General features: G+C 39.0%; 1 long non-coding RNA gene across 2 annotated transcripts in view; it reads left to right on the top strand.

Annotated features, from left to right (window-relative positions):
- The window catches only part of LOC120536028, a 30,431-nt gene extending 6,072 nt beyond the window's left edge, over positions 1 to 24,359 (top strand). The window contains exons 2-4 of one of the 2 annotated variants that reach the window (XR_005635000.1): positions 16,540 to 16,878; positions 18,819 to 19,088; positions 24,325 to 24,359. This is a non-coding gene — a long non-coding RNA (uncharacterized LOC120536028). Of the gene's footprint in view, positions 1 to 16,539; positions 16,879 to 18,818; positions 19,089 to 24,291 lie in introns of both variants that reach the window. The other variant, XR_005634999.1, reaches the window with a different exon arrangement.
- The last annotated feature ends 247 nt before the right edge of the window (positions 24,360 to 24,606 follow it).

Raw genomic sequence — 24,606 nt, 5'->3', positions numbered from 1 at the left:
CCAGATCTGGGAGGAGATCTCCCACAACACCATCTGTCATCTCATTAGAAGCATGCACCAATGTTGTCAGTCATGTATACAAGGACACAGGGGCCATACAAAGTGCTGTGTACAATTTTGAGTTGCTGCAATTAAATTTTGGCAAAATGGACTAGCCTGCCACATAATTTTTTCACTCTGATTTTTGGGGCGTCTTTGAATTCAGGGCTCTGTAGGTTGATCATTTTCATTTCCATCAAACGATGTGGCATCCTTTCGTTCCTAACACATTACCCAGTCTATATCAGTATAGATATCAGGAGGATTTCTTTTCCCATTGAGATCTGATGTGTTTTCAAAGTGTTCCTTTAATTTTTTGAGCAGCTATATATATATATATATATATATATATATATATATATATATATATATATATATACTCACACTCTTTGGGGTGTGAGCAACTGTTGCTGGGGGTGGCAGAATCCATCAAGGAAGAAAAATGAAAAACATTATTTGTACAAAATCTTAATTTATTGATCCATTCCTAAATAATTAAATGGGCAGGCTATTTCGTATCAGTGCAATACGCTGTTTGTTAAAACACCCGCTCTTACGTGCAAGTCTGCGTGGATATTATGAACTATCGTATCTGTTCAAGTTCTATTTAAATTTTAAATAGAAGGAATTTTTATTTAGTCGACAGAAATATCTTTGGTAGGAATGTAAGTTAAATGTAGGCATCATTGTATAAATTTTTCTTCACCATACAAATGTAAATTCGCCTTACATTCCAACCAAAGATATTTGTGTCGACTAAATCAGGGGTGTCAAACTCAATTGCACAGGGGGCCAAATTCCAAAACACACTTTAGGTTGCGGGCCGAACAGGATAAACATTTATTGAACACAGTAAAACTAAAGTTTTAAAACTTTAAAACTTTTAAAACTTAAACTTTTTTGAACATAAATATGAATAAAAACAGACAGGAATATTATTCCGGAATAAATCAACTCAAACCTTAAATAACTTATAATGTTTTGCTCTCCATAAAAATATATCCTGTCTAAATTATACAAGTTAGAAATAAAGTAAACGTTAAAAGAACAAACATTCAAATTTCTTTACTCTTATGTAATTTTATATAAAAAATATACTTAAATGTTAAATATCCCAAAAGATTTTGCTCTCCATAAAAATATATCCTGTGAAAATTATACAAATTCAAATATGAACATGCTGCATAAGAAAACCTGGAAATGTAAATAAAATTTGTTCTTTTCATCAATAGCAAATCAAATCATTCAGTTTTCTTTGCTCATATGTCATTTTATCAGAGCTGGACGCCTGGCATCTTTTTTTGGCAACAAGTTTGTTTATGTTTGGTGTGAGGTTCTGTGTTGTGGAGATTCTCAGGATGGACTGCAGGTGCTCATCAGTGAGGCTACTCCTGTGTGCTGTTTTGTTAGGCTTCATCACTGAGAAGAGCTTCTCACACAGATATGTGCTACCAAACATGCACAAGGTTCGAGCCGCATGTAGACGGAGCTGGAGCATTTCTGCGGGAATGGAATAAACTGTGCGGGCCCTGCAGTATCGTACTTAGCCTTCAGTGTGTCATTACACTGCAGCTCAATCACCTCCATCTGAATCTGCACAGGTGCAGTTTCCACATCAACGGCAAATGGGTTGTGAAACAACTCAAGATTCTTTTTTTGTTCTTTAAAGTCACCAAAGCGCCGTGCAAACTCAGTGCGCTAAGTTTATCAGCAAAGTGTGTATTTGGGAATACCGTTGTGCCGACTTGGTTCAACATTACTTGGCAACAGGGAAAGTGGGGCAAGTTGCACAGGTGCATTTTTGTCTCCCATAAAAGCAGCTTCACTTGAAATCACTTTGTGATTTTGCACGGGTAAAAACGTCTGCTAAAGTGTCAGATTCTTCTTTAACTCTTCTGCTTTCTGTATCTTCTGCATTGCATTCAGGTCTTTTAGGTTATCCTGATGTTTTGTCTCATAGTGCCATGTTAGATTAAATTCTGCAATTACAGCTACATTAGCTCCACAAATGAGACACACGGGTTTACCGGCAATGTCAGTAAACATATACTAAGCCTCCCATTGTTTTTTAAAGGCTCTATTTTCAGAATCAACTTTTCTCTTTGGCATCGTGTTGTCTAGCTTCACAATAACTTGCAGCATCATAAGCTAGACTTGATTAACGTGGTAAGTGTTCAGCAAGGCAGCTGAAGCGCTGCATTATGGGATCTGTAGTTTATTGTGTTACCAGCGCTTCATATCCCCGGGCCATTAATAACAATAATATATAAAATGATCTCGTGGGCCGGATATAATTACGCTGGGCGGATGTGGCCTGGGCCTTGAGTTTGACACATATGGACTAAATAGAACTTGAAAAGGTATATTTTTCAAATGTGATTCGCAATTCAGATAGAGTTGACGCACTACAGCCTGCATGCCTCAATAAGTCATCCTCCCCTCGCTCTTACTTTTTTACCGTTCATCTAATGAATACACTGAGTATGGCTTTACCAAAACAATCATTGATGGCAAATAAAGTATCCATTATTCGAGTATGTAGATCGGGATATATATATACATATATATATACCCGTGTATCGCAGCAGAGAAGTAGTGTGTTAAAAGCTAGAAAAAGAAAAGGGAACATTTTAAAAATAACGTAACATGACTGTCAATATACAGTATTTGTTTTGTGAGTGTTACTGAGTGTTGCTGTCATCAAGGATTTGATTATCATTATTTCTTTCAATCAGGTTCGTATTTGTAGGATGTGTTGTGTTCAAGTTACATTCCGTGTTTGTCAATCGTTCTAAAGATGACAGGTTTCATTCATCGATTCGTTTCTTACTGCATCAATAAACAGCTCGTCTTCTTCTTTATCTGAGACCTGACACACTGCATGCACGGGTTTTTTTTACACTGTCTTCCTTTAGCGGGACATTGACTTTTCCAACGTGTGCTTTGTTTCCGCAGTAGCTGGATTTATGAATATGCTTGTAAGTATCAGGCGCTTCATATTTTTGCTGCCTTTTCAATTGTGTAATTCGGTTTTGTTCAGCACTCTTTGGAACTGTTGCTTTTTATCTGTGCACTGCGTCAGTTCACGTGAGCCGCTCGGTGTACATGCATCGAAGGTTCCCAGCTGTGCTGGTGCCATGTCGTGCTATGTCCATGGCTGTATTTAATGTTACCTTAGTCCTGGCACTTAAAACTTTCTCTCGCAGTTTCGCTGAGTTTGTATGAAACACCACCCTGACCATCTCATCTTCCTCTGCATAAGGACAGTCCTTCACCCGTGAATATTTACCCGTGGCAGTTTGCTATTGGATTGCCGCTGACGGACGGCCTTATATGGGCAGGCACTAAATTACAAGCGCCAGCGCAGCCTGTCTATGAACTTAATTTAAAGTGTAGGTTTACATCGTGCTTTGTTTCAGTAGCAGAACTCATGAATATGGTTGTATATGTCACTCGCTCGCTTCTTATTGTTTCGCTGCCTTCTCAATTATATAATGCATGTTTTCTTCAGCGCTTTTTGGGCCTCTTCCTGGTTTTCTATGTACTGCGTGATTACGTGGGAGGCGTGATGATGTCACACGAAACTCCGCCCCCACGGCGTTGAAGCTCATCTCCATTACAGTAAATGGAGAAAAACAGCTTCCAGTTATGACCATTATGCGTAGAATTTCGATATAAAACCTGCCCAACTTTTGTAAGTAAGCTGTAAGGAATGAGCCTGCCAAATTTCAGCCTTCCACCCACACGGGAAGTTGGAGAATTAGTGATGAGTCAGTGAGTGAGTGAGGGCTTTGCCTTTTATTAGTATAGATTAAACAGGCGTCGAATATTTGAAGATAAGTGTCGGCTCCTAATAAATCCAGTTTGGTCTTGTGATATTACCGAGGGGAGCACTTTCTCCATCCTTCTAGCTATGATTTTAGAGAGTATTCTAACGTCGTTATTCAGAAGTGAAATTGGTCTGTTTGATGCACATTGTAATAAGTCCTTATTTTGTTTTGGAAAAACGGTGATTAGTGCTTGGTGAAAGGTTTGAGGAAGAGATTGGTTATCTCTGGTGCATAAACATTTATCAAGATCATTTTACAGTTAGATAAGTCTCCCATGACCATTACATATCACCCTTCAGGATCCAATACTACATCTTATGCTACAAATGGTACTGTTCTATGTATGAGAATTCCCACACCTCTTGTTTTTTTCGTAAAACTAGAATGGAACATTTGGCCAGTCCAGTCTTTTTGCAGCCGGAACTGATCCTTGCTTAGTAAGTGGGTCTCCTGTAAAAAAAAGTATTTTAGCATTTAGACCTGTTAGGTGAGAGAGTACTTTCTTTCTCTTTAATTCGTGATTCAGGCCTTTAACATTCCAGCTTACGAAGTTAACTTTCCCATCATGGAGACACTTATTCTGAGTTTTTGATGTCATTTTATAGTCTTAACTGGAAGTGAGACAGTTTCGGCCTTAATTTCCTATTTCCCCTAGAGTTGTTGCCATGCAGCTTATTATTACCTTGGTAGTTATAATTATAAAGATTAAGAGGATAGATTAGGTATAGATCAAGCCTGCTCTCTTTCTCTCCCCCCCTTAACCCCCACCCTCCGTTTTTGCCTCCCCAAGTGAGGCTAAAGCCCACTTCACACAGTCCCAGTCCTCTGACATACTCAGAGACAGAGCACTTCCAAAGCAAAACAAGCCCCCAAGCAGAGGCATTTTAGGGTTAAAAGATAGAGATATCTATTACCAATATAGTCTTAAAAAAAAAGAATTTTGCACTTAAAATATATATACCTGTATAGTCTTCAGCAATTTTAGTGCATTAAGATGATACACCCAGACCTTCATCTTCATGCCTGTTGATCATCATATATTTTGTAACACAATAAATTAATGTCATTAACAAAACTTTCTCTTTTATCGAACAAGGTTTCAAAAATAATGTAAAAATAATTTCAGATATTTTGAATTATATAATTTACTATATTAGCAGTTAGAGCAACCACATTCATATATAGTATGGTGTTTCCTTAATCTAAAAATACGTCCACTTTCTTTTAACTATCAAATCCATAATCATAAATAATAAAACAGTTTTTTTGTTTCTAAAAAGAAATACAACAGTAATACCATAAGGATAAAGTCGGATTCTTGCATCGTGATTGGAGGAAGGCATGTTAATATCATGTTTTAGGGTTTATTGTGTTAATCAACATTACTAGTTTTTCAATGAAAGAGATGTGACAGAGGACGGATGTGAATGCTGGGGGGTGTGGCACGGAAGGCCAGGGTATGGAAAGCCAAGTCTTCAAGCTGCTGCTGGATACAACTGAATACACCTAACTTCACCCAAAAAAAGAGATGCTGCTAGGGTCTAGTTTTTCCATAGCCGCATTGTTCCATATAAAGCAATTCAATTTGAGCACTTGGAGGTGAAAATAAGCATCTCTATAAATGTCCTTTTACAAAATCAGACCACTGCGACACACCTTGCCTTTATTTGAGTAGAAAAAACGTGAGTCATCCAAAACACCAAGGACGCTTAAGGTTAAAATATGGTTTAACTATTAAGGCCATTTTTTTTCATCATTGGGTCGCTATGTAGCAGTTACCCATTTGTGCTAAAAGGAAGCAAACTTTCTAACTAACTATAACCTATATAGCAACAACATACAACCAATTCCCACCTTGTGTTTTAAAGCACTCAAATAACATCTTGCACCTGTAAATTCTATGGGATAATGGATTCCAGTAAATATAGGTAACAAAGTAATGGATTTTGGAGGCAGGGATGTGCTGTTACACCTCGAACTCCCATGTCATCCATTATTCTTTACTTATGGCAGTTCTTATGTTTACGTTCTAATAAACATTAAAAAGATACTTCAACACCATATTTTCACATTTTTATGCCCTTGTAATAATACAAATCTAGTAAAGTTGGTTTTATGGCCATTTTCTTCTGTGGCACGTTCCTATTTGCCCATTTAACCTCAATCCAGCCTTGTTCACTGGAGAGGTTGGGCCGTGTCATCACCTGCACCAGTTTATTCTTGTACTGAGGTGCGACAATGTCAACACTCTAAACATGAATAGACTTGTCACGAAAAATAATATATCCCAAATTTAAACGGAAACATTTGTATTTTCGAAACTTGCAGGAAATAGTCCACGTGCTATATGCATTTCATCTCCCTCAGCGATGATCCAATGAGCAGCAGTGCTTAGGTAGATGGCAAAAAACATGCATTTGTAAAATCTCAGAACACACACATCTTCCACAGCATTTTTTTATAGCCTGACAGTAACAGTAATTAAAACAACGTAGATAGGTAAAACATATTGTTTACAGTTGACATCTATGCTCACATGCGCACAATACTCTACTCTAATTGGCTGCATTTTAAAAGTGTTTGTTATAAATCAAATAATGACCTACTATCCATTTTGTTAATCCCAGAATACAGCGAGTTGCAGTAATCGAGGTGAGAAAAAATAAAAGCATGAGTAGCTTTCTCAAGATCCCTAGAAGATAAAAAAGGCTGATCTTACCTAATAGATAAAGCTGGAAAAAGCAACTCTTGACTACAGAATTTACTTGTTTCTCAAAAGAGAGGTTACTATCAAAGATAACCCCTAGATTGTGGACTTGAGGTTTGCAAAAGACAGAGAAAGAGCCGAGAAGTCCAAGACCAACTTGGGCTTTAGCTGATGGACCCACTTATCAGCACCTCCATTTTATTTTGATTCAGATCAAGAAAATTATTAGCCATCCAGGATCTTAGTTCAGAAAGACAGTTGTGGAGTTGATTTATTGCAGAGTTGCAGACAGGAATATAAACCTGAATATCATCAGCATAGCAGTGAAAAGAAATGTTAAATTTCCTAAAAATAGCTCCAATAGGATGAAGGTATATAGAGAATCAGATAGGACCCAAAATGGATTCCTAAGTAACACCACATTTAAGAGGACTAGCTACTTTCAACGTTTTACATATACAGTGCATCCGGAAAGAAACATTTTGTTATGTTACAGCCTTATTCCAAAATGGATTAAATTCATTTTTCTCCTCAGAATTCTACACACAACACCCCATAATGACGTGAAAAAAGTTTACTTGAGATTTTTGCAAATTTATTAAAAATAAAAAAATTGAGAAAGCACATGAACATAAGTATTCACAGCCTTTGCCATGAAGCTCAAAATTTAGCTCAGGTGCATCCTGTTTCCCCTGATCATCCTTGAGATATTTCTACAGCTTAATTGGAGTCCACCTGTGGTAAATTCAGTTGATTGGACATGATTTGGAAAGGCACACTCCTGTCTATATAAGGTCCCACAGTTGACAGTTCATGTCAGAGCACAAACCAATGCATGAAGTCAAAGGAATTGTCTGCAGACCTCCGAGACAGGATTGTCTCGAGGAACACATCTGGGGAAGGTTGCATAAAAAGTTCTGCTGCTTTGAAGGTTCCAATGAGCACAGTGGCTTCCATCATCCGTAAGTGGAAGAAGTTCGAAACCCCCAGGACTCTTCCTAGAGCTGGCCGTCCATCTAAACTGAGCGATCGGGGGAGAAGGGCCTTATTCAGGGAGGTGACCAAGAACCCGATGGTCACTCTGTCAGAGTTCCAGAGGTCCTCTGCGGAGGGAGGAGAACCTTCCAGAAGGACAACCATCTGTGCAGCAATCCGCCAATCAGGCCTGTATGGTAGAGTGGCCAGACGGAAGCCACTCCTTAGTAAAAGGCACATGGCAGCCCACCTGGAGTTTGTCAAAAGGCACCTGAAGGACTCTCAGACCATGAGAAACAAAATTCTCTGGTCTGATGAGACAAAGATTGAACTCTTTGGTGTGAATGCCAGGCGTCACGCTTGGAGGAAACCAGGCTCCGCTCATCACCAGGCCAATACCATCCCTACAGTGAAGCATGGTGGTGGCAGCATCATGCTGTGGGGATGTTTTTCAGTGGCAGGAACTGGGAGACTAGTCAAGATAAAGGGAAAGATGACTGCAGCAATGTACAGAGACATCCTGGATGAAAACCTGCTCCAGAGCGCTCTTGACCTCAGACTGGGGAGACGGTTCATCTTTCAGCAGGACAACAACCCTAAGCACACAGCCAAGATATCAAAGGAGTGGCTTCAGGACAACTCTGTGAATGTCCTTGAGTGGCCCAGCCAGAGCCCAGACTTGAATTCGATTGAACATCTCTGGAGAGATCTTAAAATGACTGTGCACTGACGCTTCCCATCCAACCTGATGGAACTTAAGAGGTGCTGCACAGAGGAATGGGCGAAACTGGCCAAGGTTAGGAGTGCCAAGCTTGTGGCATCATATTCAAAAAGACTTGAGGCTGTAATTGCTGCCAAAGCTGCATCAACAAAGTATTGAGCAAAGGCTGTGAATACTTATGTACATGTGATTTCTCAGTTTTTTTCTTTTAATACATTTACAAAAACCTCAAGTAAACTTTTTTCACGTTGTCATTATGGGGTGTTGTGTGTAGAATTCTGAGGAAAAAATGAATTTTAATCCATTTTGGAATAAGGCTGTAACATAACAAAATGTGGTAAAAGCGAGGCGCTGTGAATACTTTCCGGATGCACTGTATTGCCCCATGTAGCAGAAATGGCGCTTAAAAGAAAATATAAAGGCTATCTACAGGATGAGGAGCAAAACATCAAATGTTACCAAACATAGACGGATAGCAGAAGTTAATGTTAGTAGAAAGTTTTTTTTATTTTTCTCATATTTTTTCTAATAACTGTATTTATGAAAGAAGTTTTTTAGCCTATATATTACTATTTGGTGTAAAACTAAAATAATAATAATAATACAATTCATCTTTTAATTTGACCACAAGTGAATGTTTTCTTCATTGTAGAATACGTTCAGCGGTAGAGGACATTACAAGAAATAACATAATTGTGCATACTCTAAGACAAATAGGAGACAGGTCTTAAACGAGTTAGACTACATTATGTTTCTATTCACAACAGTATGTATAATGGATGTTTTAATATAGAAGTTGACAACATTAACATTAGCCTTATACCAGTTGTCACTGTGTGCTGCTTCAATGCTTAAATACAATTCTGAGTCTGCAAAAAAACCTACAATTTGCTTAGTAAAATTTTCATCCAGAACTGTGTTTGTCATCATTATTATAAAATAACTATATATGATGGTATTATCTAGCTGACCCCCAAACCAGAATACTCCAGATGAAGGACCTGTCACAGATGTAGCAAGCAGCCAGACAGCAAAAGAGCAGCAGCAGCAGCAGGACACACCAAATATAATTTCATGAAAGGTACCTAAAGCCAGCATTTGGAAATGTCATCACAGGTGGACCCTTTGGATGAAGATGATCCTGTGTATCCTGGAGTGCCTTTGACAAAGGGAAAAAGTGACAAATTTTACTCTTGCTAATGTCTTAAGTACTAAGGCAGCTGTCACTAAAGAATTTACTAAAGATTTTTAATGAGCATTTTACAGGCGTGGTACCAGTAACTACATATCTTTTTCATAACATTATGGTCAGTATGGAAATTATTAACCACATTTTGACTGTCCAGCATGTGGAAACAACTTAGGGAGAAATACAAGTGAGCTACATTGTAGAGCTTGTTATACATTAACTGATTCAGAGAGCTCTCTTAAAATTGGCTTTTTCTTTCTTGTGCTTAGTTTGGTATCACGGTTCAAAATGCTTAGTTTGGCATCACGGGTCAAAACATTGCTTGAACAAAAACTAACAAGTTTTAAAAAAGATTGTCTGTCTGTAGATGCCATTTTTGGTATACAGTGTGGAGAAGAGTACCATAAAGTAAAAGAATCTGGAGAACTGAGTGAAGATGACATATCTTCAGGTCGGAACTGTGATGGAATTCCAATCTTCAGGAGTTATAAGTATCAAATCTGGCCCATCTAATGCTTGGTTATAGAACTTGAACCTAATGAACGCAACGGCAAGCATCTGTCTTCCGTTTCCTTGGTTTGGAGAAAAGAAGACAAACGTTGACATTTTTGAAGCTATTTGTAAATGAGCTGTTAGTTCTTGAAAAAGATGGCATTAAATGGAAAGACTCAGCAAATGTAGAGCAAGGTGTGTGCTCTTGTACGCAGTTTTTATTTAGTTGCTCGCCCACTTCTAAGAAACACCAAACAATTTAATGGCTTTTATTGGTGTGATTTCTGTGACCATGGTAGAGGAAGTCCTTACAAAAAACAAAGTCCTGAAGCCAAATCTTAAAAATGAAGATGAGCATTTTGATCACGCAATGGCTTCAACAAAAGTAATGGGAGTAAAAGGCCCATCACCATTAAATTTCAGATGGTGCAGTGAGAGTAATATGGAAAAAGATGATCCGATACGGCAACCCGTAACAGGAGCAGCTGAAAGAAGAAGAAGAAGGTGCAGTGAGAGTAACAACGCTAAAGCAGTTATGGTATTTGGAATAGTTTGACCATTCTGTGGACCATTATATTGTTACAGGTTAATTACAATCAAATGCATTACACTAATAAACAATATGCAGTTAATTTCTATTTGCAAAGCAGCATCAGGGATGTGGATCTAAAAAAGAAAGGGTAACCACACAGGAACAGAAGCACTGCTTTGACGCTGGGTGCCACCAGTCTGCAAAACCGAGCGCAGAACTTGAAGATAGATAGATACTTTATTAATCCCAAGGGGAAATTCACATAATCCAGCAGCAGTATACTGATACAAAAAACAATATTAAATTAAATAGTAATAAAAATGAAAAAAAAATAAATAAATAAAAAAGCAGACAATAACTTTGAGTAATGTTAGCATTTACTCCCGGGTGGAATTGAAGAGTTACATAGTGTGGGGAGGAACGATCTCCTCAGTCTGTCAGTGGAGCAGGACAGTGACAAAAGTCTGTCACTGAAGCTACTCCTCTGCCTGGAAATGACACTGTTCAGTGGATGCAGTGGATTCTTCATGATTGACAGGAGTTTGCTTAGTGCCCGTCACTCTGCCACAGATGTTAAACTGTCCAACTTTACTCCTACAATAGAGCCTGCCTTCTTAACAAGTTTGTCCAGGCGTGAGGCGTCTTTCATCTTTATGCTGCCTTCCCAGCACACCACCGCGTAGAAGAGGGTACTCGCCACAACTGTCTGGTAGAACATCTGCAGCATCTTATTGCAGATGTTGAAGGATGCCAACCTTCTCAGAAAGTATAGTCTGCTCTGACCTTTCTTACATAGAGCATCAGTATTGGCAGTCCAGTCCAATTTGTCATCCAGCTGCACTCCCAGATATTTATAGGTCTGCACCCTCTGCACACAGTCACCTCTGATGATCACAGGGTCCATGAGGGGCCTGGGCCTCCTAAAATCCACCACCAGCTCCTTGGTCTTGCTGGTGTTAAGGTGTAAGTGGTTTGAGTGCACCATTTAACAAAGTCTTTGATTAGCTTCCTGTACTCCTCCTCCTGCCCACTCCTGATGCAGCCCACAATAGCAGTGTCATCAGCGAACTTTTGCACGTGGCAGGACTCCAGTCATATTGGAAGTCTGATGTATATAGATTGAACAGGACCGAGAAAGTACAGTCCCCTCGGCGCCCTGTATTGCTGAACACAATGTCAGACCTGCAGTTCCCAAGACACACATATTGAGGTCTGTCTGTAAGATAGTCCACAATCCATGCCACCAGGTGTGAGTCTACTCCCATCTCAGTCAGCTTGTCTCTAAGGAGCAGAGGTTGGATGGTGTTGAAGGCGCTAGAGAAGTCCAAAACATAATTCTTACAGCACCACTGCCTCTGTCCAGGTGGGAGAGGGATGGTGTAGCATATAGATGATGGCATCCTCGCTCCCACCTTCTCCTGGTATGCAACTGCAGAGGGTCGAGGTTGTGGTGGACCTGTGGCCTCAGGTGGTGAAGCAGAGCCGCTCCATGGTCTTCATCAGATGTGACGTCAGAGCAACAGGCCGAAGTCATTCAGCTCACTAGGACGTGATACCTTTGGGACAGGGTGATACAAGATGTTTTCCAAAGCCTTGGGACTCTCCCTGTTCCAGGCTCAGGTTGAAGATGCGCTGTAGAGGACTCCCCAGTTCCAATGCACAGGCCTTCAGCAGTCATGGCGATACACCATCTGGACCCGCTGCTTTGCTGGCACGAAGTCTTCTCAGCTCTCTGCTCACATGGGCTGCTGTAATTGTGGGTGGGGATGTCTCACCTATGCTGGTATCAGCAGAAGGATGGTTGGAGGATGCAGTACTCGAGGTGAGAGTGGGTTAGGTGATCAAACCTATTAAAGAAGTTGTTCATTTGGTTTGCTCTCTCCACGTCTGTCTCGATGCGGCACCCGCTCGAGCTGCAGCCAGTGATAATCTTCATCCCATCCCACACTTCCTTCATGCTGTTGTTCTGCAACTTCTGCTCCAGCTTTCTCCTGTACTGCTCTTTCGCCACCCTGAGCTGGACTCGGAGTTCCTTCTGCACGCGCTTGAGCTCATGCTGATCACCACCTTTAAAAGCCCTTTTCTTCTGGTTCAAAAGGCCCTTGATGTCACTTGTAATCCATGGCTTGTTGTTAGCATAGCAGTGTACTGTTCTTACTGGAACTACAATGTCCATACAGAAGTTGATGTAATCAGTTGTGCATTCAACAGCCTCTTCAATGTTCTCACTATGTAACCCTGCAATATATCCCAGTCTGTAGTTCCAAAGCAGTCTCTCAGAGCCTGCACTGCCTAAGGGGACCACTTCCTGAATGAGCGTGTGGTTGTAGGTAGTTCCCTCACTCTTGGTTTGTAGTGAGGCTGAAGCAGAACCAGGTTATGATCTGCTTTCCCAAGTGCAGGCAGCGGGGTGGCGCTGTATGCATCTTTAACGTTTGCATACAGTAGGTCGATAGTCCTGTTTCCCCGGGTGTTACAATCCACATACTGGGAGAAGGCAGGTAATGTTTTGTCCAGCGTTACATGGTTAAAGTCTCCAGCGATTAGCACAAGTGCCTCAGGGTGCTGCGTTTGTAACTTAGCAACTGCGGAATGGATGATGTCACTCGCTATCTCGCGTTCGCTTGAGGGGGGATGTAAACAATAACAACAATCACGTGTCCAAACTCTCTGGGCAAGTAATAGGGACGCAGACTTACGGCCAACAGTTCGATGTCCCTGCAGCAAGTGGAGATTTTAACGTTTACATGTCCTGAGTTGCACCACTTTGTATTGACATAGAGAGCGAGTCCTCCTCCTTTTTTCTTCCCACAGGTACTTGCGTCTCTGTCTGCTCTAACTGTGCTAAACCGGGTAGCTCCACGTTAGCATCTGGGATGGTAGTTGTTAGCCACGTTTCACTAAAACACAGCAAGCTGCATTCTCTGTAGGTTCTGACATTTTTCACCAGCACAGCCAGTTCGTCGATCTTATTTGGTAGTGAGTTCACATTTCCCAGGATCACAGAAGGCACCGACGGTTTATAACGCCATTTTCTCTCAAGTTGTCTCGCTTTTATCTTATCTTTTATCTTTGCGCCGGCTCGGCTGCCCCGATATCGTCTTCTTACCTCGTCAGGTAAATAAGGAACCACACCGGCATGAGCATTTCTTCTCAGTGCTTTAAGCTGACTACTTGAATAGGCGAGTCTCGGAATGTAAAATCCATGTCAAGTAGTAAAATAGTAAAAAGTGTCCAGGGAGCAATTCCACATAAAAGAAAGTGGTAGAAGTGATCAGTGAAATAGAGAAATAGAGAAAAAAAAATATGACAGAGTATGAGCTACCGTAGAAATGTGTGTGGCTTTATACCAAGTTTAGGTTTTATACATCGCAATTTGAACTTAAAAAACGTTCTTACGCAACATTTTTGTGCGTATGCACCGTTTATACATGAGGCCCCAGGTTAGCCTTTTTTATTATTCAGTTTTATTCTCTCTTTGAGTTGATGCCATTTATCTCCATTCTTTTCACAAGAGCAGCGCTGTGGCTGATGCTTGCTCAGAACTGTTTGTTGCAGAGGCAAACAAAGATACAATGTCCCGTAATCACTATTGAACTGGACAGAGGCAGGACTGTAACAACAGACAGCTTCTTCACAGTGCTTTTGCTGGCTAATAGAATGCAGTAATGCAATGTAACTCTGCTTCGCACCATAAGTCAAATAGGATTTCCACCTGCAGCTAAAGTCATTTCAGTATGCGAGCAATTCGGCACGCTAGTGTTTGTATCTGACAGCGGCGTACTGATGGTGTACTGAAATCAAAGGCTTCTTCTTTTTGAGCTTGTGTTTTTAACTCATTGACAGCCAATGCTTTTTTTTTCTTTAGTTATATTCTTAAATAAAAGTGCACATGTTTATTTATTTGGACTAAAGTCTTCAAACATTATACACTTCTTATTACTATTAGTATAACATGGAAAAAGTTGGTACTTTAGGTATGTGTTCAGCATTTTTTGCATTTCCTTTCATCCTACACTTACCCAGATCTTTGTAGACGTGGAACATGTATGAAATGCATGTATTCCAAATAATGATATACTGTATTATTTACCCTATACAACTCCAGGCACCCCAACACAGAGTTAAGGAGCCTTAGCTTGAGCTGGGAGACCTTTTTGCCAGTAAGCTGAGCTCCGTTAAGGTGGGGGATGGGACAGCAGGCTGCTTGCTGTTTGTGCTGATCCACGCATTTACGAAACAAAAGACACTGATGGTAGAAGTGTGAAGGGATTTAAGGTGGGCCAGGATTACAAGTTTTTTTGTAGGCTTCAGGAATTATAGTGTTAAAGAAATACTACTACACTTAAAAAAAATGAAAGAAAAAGTAGAATTGGGTTAATCTAAAAGTATTCCAGAAGAAGAAAAATCAATCATCACAGAGCACATGAAACGGTATGAACTGACTTTAAAACCAAGTCCTATTTTTCAAGAATACTTGGCTAAAGCCGAAAAAGAGCAGTCAACAGCAAGAATTTCCAGAAGAACCAAAGGCTTTAAAGAAAAGGTCTTGTGTAAAATAGAACAGTCAAATCTTTAAAATCGATCCGATCATATAAGATAGAATATTGAGAGTTGTGATGTGAGATTAATGTGCAGAAGAGGACAAGTAAAAATTGTGTGCTTAGATAATGGAACAAACTTTGTTGGAGCAGAAAAAGAGTTATGAGAAGCAGTTAAAAATTTTGACCAAGAAAAAAAATCAGCAACGCTATGATGAAAGAAATCAAGTGGTTTTCTGCCTCACTCCGCACTGTCCGTGCAATGTGGCCGCAGAGAGCTTAAACAACTCGGCACATCCACATAAAAAATGACAAGGGGTGAGCGAGCTATCTTGAAGGCTTTTACTGGACGTACTTCATTGTAAACTGAAATATATACAAAAGAAACATACAGGCATTTACATGTGTACAATCAAAAACAATAAAGAATGATTTACAAAGCAATACATAGCAGACAGTGTACATTAAACAATAAAGCTTTAAAAGACACTTACAAGGCGAGTGATTTCCACGGATGGATCAAGACAAAGAGAAGCGCGTTGACAGAGGTTCAAATTGCTGCGTACCACAACTAACCAGACCCAGGGGTTTATATACCCTAAGGATACGTTTTAGATGTGACTGAAACAAGAGATAAAGGGGTGCCTACGTGAGAGACATGGGGTGTATTGTATTCAAATGTTTATTATGGGACCTACGTGCATTATGGGAGTCTCATAGACTTTTATAGTACCACTGTGAGTGTGGGACGTGACTGACTGGTGTGTTAATAAATGACAAGATGAAGGGGGAGCACAGTTCAACAAATAACAGTCTCAACTAACAAGATGTGGGGATTTTCAATCCACCATCAGCTTCTCATCAAGGTGGAGTGTGGGAGAGACAAATCAGAAGGATAAGAAAGATTCTAAACTCAATACTTAACCATTAACACTTGACGATGAAAGTCTACAAACAATGGTGTATGAAGTTGAATCAATCATCAAAAAAATACCCCTCACAAAGACTTCAAATGACTCAAATAATTTGAAGGCACTCACACCCAATCACTTGCTACTACTGAAGACACAACCCAACATGCCTCCTGGATTCATTCATCCATCCATTATCCAACCGATTAATTTCTAAAAATGACCAGTACATTGAAAGACACTGTAGGCAAGTTCAATACATGGCTGAGTTGTTTTGGAAAAGACGGTCTAAAGTGTATTTGTGAATACTTCAAGAACATCAAAAATGGCTTGCACCAAGAAGAATTTGAAACCAGGGGACATTGTCTTGATTGTAGATGATCCTGTACCCCGCAGTTCCTGGGTAATGGGTTGAGTCATCAAGACAATGCCAGATACCAAAGGTGCAGTGAGAAGAGCTTGTGTGCAGACCAAAACCAGCACATTGGACAGACGTGTGAATAAACTGTGCCTGCTTTAAGAAACAGTCAATGTTTTAAATAATGCATTTTTTAAATGTTTGTTGACAGTATTATTAGAACCTTCTAATTTTCTTTCCTAAGGTACAAAACAGAAGCAGACAATGACCGATGGTGAGATGGACTGCATTGTCGAAGAACTCCAGGCTCTCGATATCCTAAATCCAGAAACTCCTGTCCAGATGAAGGCACCTGAGGAATCTGAAGGCTCGTCTACTGGAAAAATCCTCCCCTACATCTGAAATCATCTCAGCAAATCATGGCTCTGTAACATCGACTTCACGCCATGCCGGTCAATGTCAAAGCCAAGTAAGTTTTACCCCCACGCCTCGTCGTCAGAGTGATGACATCAACGACGAAGAACTTGGCCTGTTTCAGCTATGCAGGTGGGGTGTTAAGGCTAGATTGCCTCCATTGGCATAGGTAAGCATCTCCACCCAGAACCGTTTCAACCCTCTCTGCTCCCCCAGTTTACCTTCAACCCCAGGTGATGTATTTGTAATTGGAGATTCTATTGTACGAGACCTAACTATTTCATGCCCTAATCAGAAATCTTTTGTCTCTTGTTTTCCCGGTGCTTGTGCTCAAAATATTATGAGAAGAGCACCGACAGTCTTTGAGAGTCACAAGAACAGGGCAGTGGGAACCAAAGTTATTAAAGTTAACGGAAACTAAAATCAAAACTGAAACTATCATTAAAAAAACATTTTCGTAAATTGAAATAAAATAATTAACAAAACTGAAATGAAAAACTAAAACTAAACGAAACTGTTAAAGTAGCTGTAAAAACTAACTGAAATAAAATAATACGGTAATTTGCTAAACATAATTTTAGTTTTTGAATTCATTTTTTGCTGTTAGTTTTTAACCTTTATAACATTTAACTCTAAAACTGAAAGCCATTACCACAAGCCGCCAGCACGTATTCATCCAGTGAACGGCGGCTGGTGACAGAGGACGGCTTTTCACACAGCATTTGCGGTGACAGAGTGAGCTGAATACGTGTGTAAAGCATGTGGAATAGAAAGAAAATTTATGTGCTGCCTTTCTTTGCACTTGTATATCAAGATGCAATTCAAATGCCTGAAATCAGAATGTGCTGCTCATCAAAAACTTTACCGTATGGACAGAAAAATCACAAGTGAGTAACGTTTCAGTTTTAGAATTCCAAGAGTCCGAAAATACTGTTTTTTGAATTATGTCTATGTGTGTGTGTGTGTGTGTGTATACACACGATATCTCAAAAATGCAACTAGATAGATGGATGAAATTTGGCATGTGGTTGTTACACCAAACTGTAGATCAGTATTAACTTTTGGGCCAAATCCATTAACCGGAAGTTGTATTTTACCTGAAAACATACTCGACTTTTTTTTTATTCATGCAGCTGCCGAGTCTGGTTTATTCAACTTTACTTTTATAATAATTGTTCAATATATTATTAATTTGATTTGTTGATGATGGTTCTTTAATGTACATAATATAATCATTGTCTTGCGGTTTACTCCTCAAATATCCATCCCCATATCTGAGTACACAAGACAGTCTAGGAGGAACCACTCCCAATTTTTGAAAATAAAACAGCACTGATTGAGAGACTGACAAGGTCATCATACAAGATCAGCATATTGTTGCTGACCAATCATTTTTGCTTTAAAAACGTCGTTTAACAAACCTTGTAAAATTCCTCAGCTGGCAATGTCTCTACTGAACTACAGGTAGGAGGGGGAAGTAGTGAAAAGCTAAACATACTCATTTGTTTTTGTATTTATTCTGTATTTATTAATTTATCTTTTTTAGTTCATATTCACAGCTCAAAATACCTGCTATTGGTAAAATAATCCAGTAGCAGAATTATGCTTTAAAATATCTGTCCCATTTTTTCAATGTTTCTCTCTCTCTCAAATTAGATAGCTGAAATATCATATTCTTTTTGCTCTTAACATCAGCCATATCATACATATTGCATACCAGGGATTTTTCCTGCTTTGCATTCAAACCTGCTGGGGTAGGCTCCAGGATCCTGTGAACCTGCTCTGGATAAACATGTTTAGATAATGCATAAATTGTTCTTAATCTCAGATGCTGTCTGTGTAATTCTGTACCTGTTCATACTCTTATTACCTGCTCATGCTGTGCTCATTAAGTTTTTACTGTTCTTATGATGGGCTATTCAAGTCTCACTGCCCCTAACCTTCACACTACATGCTTGTTTTTCTTTATTTCCCTCAATACAGCTGGGTGGGGTCTGCACACTGATTCAAGCCAAGAGCCTTATTCTTCCTTAACCCCCATGATTTTCATTGTCACACCTGTCAAAACACAGTAGAATCTTCTTTTCTTATTTTTTTATATCTTTCCAGGCCTGCAGGTGCAAAATTCTGTCTATAAATTGTTTGTGCCTGAGATGGAATCAGAGATCAACATGGCTGGTAGAAAATAACAAAGCCCAGTGTTTGAGTATTTTTAAAGGCAATATTGACAATATCTGGCTGAAAAGCTTCTGCGAGGGACAAAACATCAGGTTCATAGACAACTGGGATCTTTTCTGGGAGAGGCTGCGATTCTTCAAGCAGGATGGTCTGCACCCTAATAGTTTCAGCGCCCATGTCCTCTCTGAAAACATCTCTAAGGTATTTAGTCTCTCTTGACTCTAAACTATTACTCCTAAACCTTTCTGTAATGGTTTTCTAGGACATGATAATTCAGTAACAAAATCTTCCTCGAAAGTGCACTGCCTTAATACTATAATAACTAACCTTAATTCATGTAAAAAATCTAGATAGTGCGGCATAAATATGAATAATTTAATTACAATTACACCTCTAGATGAACAATGTATTAAAACTATAAAAACAGACTATATATTAAATAGAAAATACGCAGAGAGCGGCTCTAATAAGTTCTTTCTTGAATACCCATAATGCTCTTACAATTTAATTCTGCTCTTCTGAGACATTAAATATGGCTTTATTAAATGTTAGAGCATCTACCAAACAAGAAATTTTCCGTGAACGATCTCATTAGTAATAAGAAAATCGATTTCATTGCACAAAGTGAGACGTGGCTTAGCTCGGATGGTGCGGCTGTTTTAATCAAATCTCCGCCTCCGAATTACAGCTTTGCTCATGCGAATCACCAAGGTAAGAAAGGGGGCGGTTTACCAAACATTTACTTGAGCCAGTTAAAGTGTAAAGTAGTCGGCTTTGGCAAATTCAAGTCCTTTGAGTATCTTGCCGTTGTTATTCATTGAGTTTCTCAGTGTCTAGTATTGTTCGTGTATAGACCTCCTAAATACAATGCATCCTTCTTTGAGGACTTCTCAGACTTGGTGTCAATTGTATTTACGAACTATGACACATTCCTAATAGTTGGTGACTTTAAGTTTCATATCGATAATCATTGTGACCTGAAAGTAAAAGAATTCATGACCCTCCTGGACTCTTTTGATTTGAGCCAGCACATTAGTCAGCCTACACAGAAAGCAAGTCATATGTTAGATTTAGTGATTACTAAAGGACTAAAAGTTGAAGTGAAGAAGATTGTTGATATTGGTTTATCAGACCATTTTCGCTTACTATTTAATATAGAAATAATGATAGAAAAAATTCACAAGAAGCATACTCTTAAATAAACTTTTTTGATTCATCAGTACCTTCAAAATTTACTAACATTCTAAGCAACCGGTCTGTTTGTACAATATTGAGGATAATGTAAATAGTAAGGTGGAAAATTTTAATACTAAAGTAAGAGCTACTGCTGACATAGTCACACCTGAAAAGACAGTTAAAAAATCTTCTAGCACTGTTATACCATGGAAGACGCAAAGAGTGTCTCATGTAAAGAGAACATGCTAGAGAGCTGAGAGTAAATGGAGAAAAACTAAACTGATTATCCACTATGAGATATTGAAGTTTAAAATAACAGAATACAACATCATAGTCCGCCTTGAGAGTAGGTGTTATTTCTCTAGAATTATAAATAACAATGCTAGTAATCCCAGAGTCTAATTCTCTACAATTGATCGTCTGCTAAACCCTGGTAACTCAATGGAATGCCTCCAAAAAACTTCCAGTGAAACTTGTAAGGCTTTTGCTGTATTTTTTAATCAAAAAATTTCTATTAGAAATAATATAGTACATCCCCCAAATACTGATCCTCTTAAGCCCTGGTACTCCATTATAAACAAATTAAATTCTTTCACCAGGATAGATTTACCTGATTTATATAAAATAATTTCTCAACTGAGACCATCCACCTGCGTCCTTGACACAATACCAAAATAAGTTTTTTCAAAGAAGTATCCAACGTGCTAATTGATAGCATTCTTGACATAGTAAACTCATCATTAGATGCAGGGGTCTACCCAGACTGTCATAAGACTGCTGTAATTAAACCCCTGCTGAAGAAAACTAATCTTGACTCCTCTGCTTTTGAAAATTTTAGACATACTTCTAACCTGCCTTTCTTAAGTAAAATCCTACAGAAGGTAGTCATTATGCAGCTAAATACCTCAATAAACATGCCCTTCTTGATAAGTTTCAGTTGGGTTTCAGAACAAATGCGGGTGAATGCAGACAGAGGCCGTTTATCTGTTCTCATCCTCTTAGATCTGAGTGCCGCATTTCATACCATTGATCACAATATTCTTAGAAATCGCCTTAGTCAGTGGGTGGGCCTCTCTGGCAGTGTCTTAAATTGGCTTGAATCCTACCTGGCAGGTAGAAAATTCTTTGTTAATTGTGGTAATTATAATTCAAAGACACATGATATTCTATATGGTGTTCCACAAGGCTCTATCCTGGGTCTGTTGCTCGTTTCAATTTACATGCTTCCATTAGGTCAGATTATCTCAGGACATAACGTGAGCTACCATAACTATGCTGATGACACACAGCTGTATTTATCAATAGCGCCTGATGACCCTGACACTCTTAATTCACCGACACAATCTCTTACTTGTGTTTCTGAATGGATGAGTAGTAATTATCTCAAACTAAATAAGGAGAAAGCAGAAATTTTAGTGATTAGCAAAAATGGATATAATGAGGTTATTAGAAACTAACTTGATGCATTAGGATTAAAAGTCAAGACAGAGGTAAATAATTTAGGGGTAACTATTGACTCTGACCTGAATTTTAAATCACATATTAATCAGATTGCTAGGACAGCATTTTTCACTTAAGAAATATAGCAAAAGATAGATCTCTTATAACATTGCAAGATGCTGAGAAATTAGTTTACGCTTTTGTTTTCAGTCGGCTAGATTACTGTAATGCACTTCTCTCAGGACTACCCAAAAAAGAGATCAATCGATTGCAACTAGTACAGAATGCAGCTCTTAGACTCTTAACTAGGAAAAGAAAATCCGAGCATATATCTCCAACTCTGATGTCACTACATTGGTTACCTGTGTCATTTAGAATTGACTTTAAAATACTGCATATAGTTTATAAAGCCTTAAATCTCACTCCATCCTATGCAGTGAACCCTCGTTTATCACGGTTAATCCGTTCCAGACTCTACTGTGATAAATGAATTTTCGCGAAGTAGGATTCTTTATTTATAAATCGAATATTTTCGCAGTTAGAGTATAGAAAACCTGTTTACAACCTTCTAAATACGTTTTTTAACGTTATTAGAGCCCTCTAGACATGAAATAACACCCTATCACCAATATCACCATTACACTCGTATTACCCAATATATTAGACAAAATAAGAGAAAATAAGACATATTATATGTTAGAAATATCATATTACTAGACGCACTCGCCTTTTAAGGCGACCGACTTTTATCCTCAATTTTTGTGCGCTTCATGTGTACATCAGGCATGTAAGTGTAGGGAATGAGAACATCAAAGTGCCCATTGATAACATCTCCCGAAAACCTAAGTTTTTTTTTATCCCCTCAAGTGCCTGTCCAAAGTCGTACAATGTCAGCCCGAATCTGTACCGCTAAAGACGGAGTTTCATGCACCAAATAAGCTATAGATGAGAATAACATTACAGAAGGACTTGGATAGCATACAGGCTTGGGCAGATTTGTGGCAGATGAAATTTAATGTCAGTCAATGTAAAGTATTACACATAGGAAGTAAAAATATTAGGTTTGAATACACAATGGGCAGTCGGAAAATCGAGAGTACACCTTATGAGAAGGTTTAAGGAGTCATAGTGGACTCTAAGCTATCAACTTCCCAACAGTGTTCAGAAGCCATTAAGAAGGCTAACAGAATGTTAGGTTATATAGCACGATCTGTGGAGTACAAGTCCAAGGAGGTTATGCTCAACCTTTATAATGCACTGGTGAGGCCTCATCTTGAGTACTGTGTTATGAGTACTTGAATAATTAGGAAAGATTAAAAGAGCTGAGCCTTTACAGTTTAAGCAAAAGAAGATTAAGAGGTGACATGATTGAAGTGTTTAAAATTATGAAGGGAATTAGTACAGTGGATCGAGACTTGTATTTTAAAATGAGTTCATCAAGAACACGGGGACACAGTTAGAAACTTGTTAAGGGTAAATTTTGCACAAACATTAGGAAGTTTTTATTTACACAAAGAACGATAGACACTTGGAATAAGCTACCAAATAGTGTGGTAGACAGTAAGACGTTAGGGACTTTCAAAACTCGACTTGATGTTTTCTTGGAGGAAACAAGTGGATAGGACTGGAGAGCTTTGTTGGGCTGAATGGCCTGTTCTCGTTTAGATTGTTCTAATGTTCTAATAAGCAAGCACCATCTCCCCTGATATTTACTACGCGGTGAGGCATTTGTACTCCATCAACATTAATTATTTCCAGAGACATAATTTTGTCTATTTTTCCAGCGCATCGCGCATAAAAGCAAGAGAACGATGAGAGCACCAGAACTCTGCTCACATCGCGTCGCTTCGTACCTCAAGCCGCAAGTAGTAAGTTTTTAATAAGCGGAATACCGCTACGCTTTGCACTCACAGGACGGAAGGACAATCCCGAATGCTTTTATATAGTAGATTATTGTACTGTACATTTAATTGCACACAAACACACACAGTTGTAAAAAACACAACCACTAACCTATGAAGGCACGACCTCAGTAGGTGCGTTGTTGTCTTCTTCCACTGAAGGAGTACTAGGAGTAGGCAGTGGGTGTCTGGGTGCGCGGCTGAAGAACATCTTGATAGGCAGTTGCTGGCGCTGTCTTTTCATATGCGTGAGGAGGCTTTTGTAGGGTATTGCCATCTTTAATCATATCCAAGACTTTCACCTTCTCCTGGATAGTAAGCATCTTCCTCCGGCACTTAGTTTTATTGTCAGAAGGATTGGAAAAAGCAGCACGTTTAGGAGCCATCGTAGGGCTTAGATAAAAGTTCTCAGAAAACGCATGCGTTGTGACGTAAGCGTATATGAGAAAAAAATCGCGATAAAGTGAAGCCGTGAAAGTGGAAACGTGATATAGCGAGGGATCACTGTATTTCAGAATGTCTTTCACCTTACACTCCAACTCATAACCTTAGATATTCAAATGAGTGTCTGCTTATTATTCCAAGAGTTAAATTTAAAAAAAAGTGGTGAGTCAGCCTTCTGCGTCTATGCACCTAAAATCTGGAATAGCTTGCCAATAGGAATTCACCAGGCTAATACGGTGGAGCACTTTAAAAAACTACTATAAACTCATTATTTTAACATGGCTTTCTCATAGCTTCATTTTAGTTTAATCATGATACTCTGTATATGCATTTAATTATCAATATCATTCCTGGTGGCTCTGTAATCCGTACTAACCCCTACTTTCTCTTCTGTTTTCTGGTTTTCTGTGGTGGCAATCTACACCACCACCACCTGATCAAAGCACTGTGATGTCCCAATATTGATGGATTAAAAGCCAGAAGTCCACATGACCATCATCATCATCATCAAATTCTTCCATGTTAACCCTGAATATAATAAGGACTGATTGTGAGGTCATTTATGTTAGGAAGAATGCCTAGAGGGGGCTGGGCGGTCTTGTGGCCTGGAATCCCTGCAGATTTTATTTTTTTCTCCAGCCATCTGGAGTTTTTTTGTTTGTTTTTTCTGTCCTCCCGGGCCATCGGACTTTACTTTTATTCTATGTTAATTAATGTTCCCTAATTCTATTTTCTTATTTATTTTGTCTTTTTTGTCT

This window comes from Polypterus senegalus, chromosome 1 (genome assembly GCF_016835505.1).
Source record: "Polypterus senegalus isolate Bchr_013 chromosome 1, ASM1683550v1, whole genome shotgun sequence".
Lineage (NCBI taxonomy): Eukaryota > Metazoa > Chordata > Cladistia > Polypteriformes > Polypteridae > Polypterus > Polypterus senegalus.
Note: the sequence above shows the minus strand (reverse complement) of the source record. Positions and strands in the feature narration are given on the sequence as shown.